Source organism: Cottoperca gobio, chromosome 14 (genome assembly GCF_900634415.1).
Source record: "Cottoperca gobio chromosome 14, fCotGob3.1, whole genome shotgun sequence".
Classification (NCBI taxonomy): domain Eukaryota; kingdom Metazoa; phylum Chordata; class Actinopteri; order Perciformes; family Bovichtidae; genus Cottoperca; species Cottoperca gobio.
In genome coordinates this window covers 21,690,190-21,693,918 of record NC_041368.1, presented here as the reverse complement: position 1 = coordinate 21,693,918, position 3,729 = coordinate 21,690,190, and the positions used below count along the sequence as shown (strand labels likewise).

Sequence of the window (3,729 nt, the reverse complement as noted above, 5' to 3'; positions counted from 1 at the left end):
CTCCCAAAGTCACTGTCTTAAGAGCGTGTGTGCCACGACAAGAAGAGGGGACTGAGGCACCTCTGGTGAATGTGTGTGTGTGTATGTGTGTGTGTGTGTGTCAAACGCACGTCCAAAAACATTAAATGGCACTTTAAACGTCGACTGTGCTGTTTTTTTTTTGGTTACTGGTTTTGGTGCAAATGAAGGGAAACACGGGTCTCTCACGGGAGAGCTTCTCGGCCGGTGAGACTGAGCTGAGCTTTGGTGTGTTTGATTTTTATTGGACATATTTGTATATTTGAACACGATATGTCAGTAGGGACATGGGAGGGCGGGTAGAGGGGGGGGTGTTTCAGGTGTTAAAAAATACCCCCACACTCTTGTCACCGGGAGGCGGTGTGATATGAGGGAAACGGCGCATGTGATCGACACGGCCGCAAAGACAGCACACTCTCCTCCTCTGCAGAATAAAGCTCGGCTGGGTCAATGTGGAGCCCGAAGCAGAAACACACAGACGAGTCTCTGCAGGACTGCTCATGTGCAGACGTTTTCTGAAACCTCTCGGTGAATATCAGCTCCTCACCTCCCCCGGTGTTTTTGTACTCGGTAACACGGATCATTTTGGGGATGCAGTTTGCTTCTCGATCGTAGCAGAAGAGAGAAAGAGAGACAGATAGGAGGGAGAGACAGGCAGACCGGAGGACAGGGCCTGCTGCGGGTTTATTACGCGGTGCAAAACAGCGCCACAACCGGCAGCCGCGCGCATCTCCCGGTGAACCGCCGTCATTATCTCCATTAACGTGGTTTCACTCTCACTTACAGGCAACCGTGTCAGCACGTGCCATCCCCAACACCGGACTTTCCACTGCTGCATCTAACCAGGTTTTGATTTGACGAAGCATCTTTATAAGTATGCAGTATTTTTTATAACACATCTATGAGTTATTAGAAAAGCATAAATACACTTGTTACTGAATAATTAATACGCCTTTAAGTTTTAATAGTAACATCATACTGCTGTATCTCATATAAGATGCAAAAAAAGACCCCAAATGAGTCTTAAATGTTATAAAATATAATTAATGAAGTACAAGTAGTAATACCACCGTGTAGAAATATTCACAAAATACTTACAAAATATTAGAATACCAAACAAATAAGTATTATGCAGAATGCCCATTTCAGAATAATGTATATTGTTATTAAATTATAATTATTAATGTGTGCATCACTTTAATGTTGCAGCTGGGAGAGGTGGAGTAGGTACTTCATATAGATTAACCTGTAATAATATATAATTATATGTACTTTTATTAAGTACTCTAAACTAATGCACTCTAATACAACAGTCCCATAATAAATCCTTTATGTTTTTAAAGAGGTATATATTTAACTTTATGATTTAAAGTTGAATTGTATTGTACTGAGAGGTGTATAATAATATTAATACACATTTTGCAAAATATTATTACTAAAAACATGCTGTATTATTGGATATTATTACTTAATGTTATGATTTTTCCACGTGAAGCAAAATATAAGTACTTTATACTTTACTTGGTATTTTAATAGTAAAGTAATAAATCATATTTTATAAACTCAGTATATGTTTTGTATGTAAAATCTTAGTTATTGTGTGAGAATAATATGATATTTCTCTTAAATGCAGTGCAGTTGAAGTATAATGTATTAAAGGAAAATACTTGAGTAAAGTAAGTATTACTACTTTAATGCAGTAAGAAAATACCACAATGTCAGCCGTGGAAAATAACAGTACACTTACGTACTAAAGTACATTTTAATGTACTTGTACTTTACTTGAGTTGTGACCCCCCGAACCTTAAGCCTTAGCCATTTAGGAAGTATATTACTTTATTAGTCTATTAGAGTCCACTAAAGAAGGATTTCTCTAAAATCCTCAGATAGTTTTTATTTAAATACCTGTTTTCCTTATTGTTTTGTAAAGGTATAAACTCTTTTCTGTTAGTAAATCTCTTTGTTTTGTTTTGATTCATCAAAAATCGCTGCAGCAGAACCAGAGATATGGTCTTTTTTATTCCACACATTCTTCTTCCTTCTGAAAACCTAGTGCCTACATTACCCACAATGCAACCTGACCTCCAACAGGTCAGGTCAGGTGTTATGCTAGTAGCTGCTAATGTAGCCTGCAGCAGAGATGAGGTCACTTCTTTCTAACTCCACACCAGCAGATTTAGTTTTAGTTTTGATAATGTTTGAAACATTAAAGCATGAAGATCAGCGTCACATGCAGCTGGAAGTGGTAGTTCACTTGTACCATAAATAAATATATCTTATTCTGCATAATGAGCATTTTTACTTTTGCTAATAAATCTTTTGTTCTTTTACTTCAGTAACATTTAGCATGCAGAAGTAGAAGAGTATTTTTAAACTGTGGTATTTCTACTTTTACTTAAGTATCCGAGTACTTCCTGCCCTTCTGCTACTGAAGCTCGTCTCGTCCACTAGAGGGAAGCACAGCACACAGCTTTGTAAAAATGTTTCCAACAACCTGGCTGCCTGTGAGTTGTTCACTTTCCAATCATTGTTTATTTATATCCCTGTTTAGAGCAGAGCATTGGACACGGGTTCCATAGTGTAGTGGTTATCACGTCTGCTTTACACGCAGAAGGTCCTGGGTTCGAGCCCCAGTGGAACCTTTGCTTTTTACTTCACCTACATTTATTTCTGTATGTTAATGAAGTAGAAAGGTCGTGTTCCTCTATTTATTCATACATTTATTTATTATGTCATTTTTCGTCCTCCATGCTATCATCTAGTGCATAGGTCTTCAACAGGGGGTCCGCGACCCCCAGGGGGTCCGCGGAGGTACTGCAGGGGGGGTCCCGAAATTGTTTGTAGAAAAAAAATTCTAATTTTCTTTTTTAATAAATCATTTTCTTTCTTAAAAAAAAATTATATATATTTTTTTTAAAGAAATAATTTTCTTTCTAAAAAAATATATTTGCACATTCACATCCCCCCGTCGCACAGAACTCCGACAGCACCCCCCCTTGTACAGAACTCTGACAACGCAAAGGTCCCCTGCCGGAAACAAAACGGGAAAGTTGCCGATATAGGAAATAAGCAAAACATAATACGTAGTACGCGACTCCCTCGGCTCCCTGAGCTCCCAGAACGAGGTTTCTAACGACTGACGCTTCAGTGCAAACTTCGACAGAGAACGAAAGAGAACATAGACGGCCTCGGGCGGTAAGAACTATATTGTTTTTGGGTGAACTATTCCTTTAACCACACTTCCTTAAAATACACAGTTTTCCTTATGGGCTTTGGTTTCTGTGTTTTTTGTATTCTAAAAATATACTCACTTTAAAATGTGGTCCCTGCCCAAGAGCACACACACACACACACACACACACACACACACACACACACACACACACACACACACACACACACTCCTGCATTAGATAAGTGGGAGGAAGCGTTCACACCACACTGATGAAGTTTTAGTCAACTGTCTGTCACACGAGAGATCCGGAGGCCCACGCTCACCTCCTCTCCCGGAAATGTGCGTGCGTGTCTTCCTGTTGTTTTAGATTCCACTTCACTCCCCCCACTGCTGCCAATTCATGACCTCTGACCCCCGCTGAACCCAGCTGTCAGCTGTCCTGCCCTGCGTGGGACATCTCTCTCTCTCTGATTGCAGCAACGTGAAGAAGTACTCGGATACTTTACTTACTTATAGAATGCCACGGTCTAAGAATA

At 39.7% G+C, this 3,729-nt stretch overlaps 1 non-coding gene across 1 annotated transcript; it reads left to right on the top strand.

The window, feature by feature from the left end:
- The first annotated feature begins 2,587 nt into the window (after positions 1 to 2,587).
- On the top strand, positions 2,588 to 2,660 carry trnav-uac (transfer RNA valine (anticodon UAC)). The gene has a single exon. It is a non-coding gene; the product is annotated as a tRNA-Val (tRNA).
- The last annotated feature ends 1,069 nt before the right edge of the window (positions 2,661 to 3,729 follow it).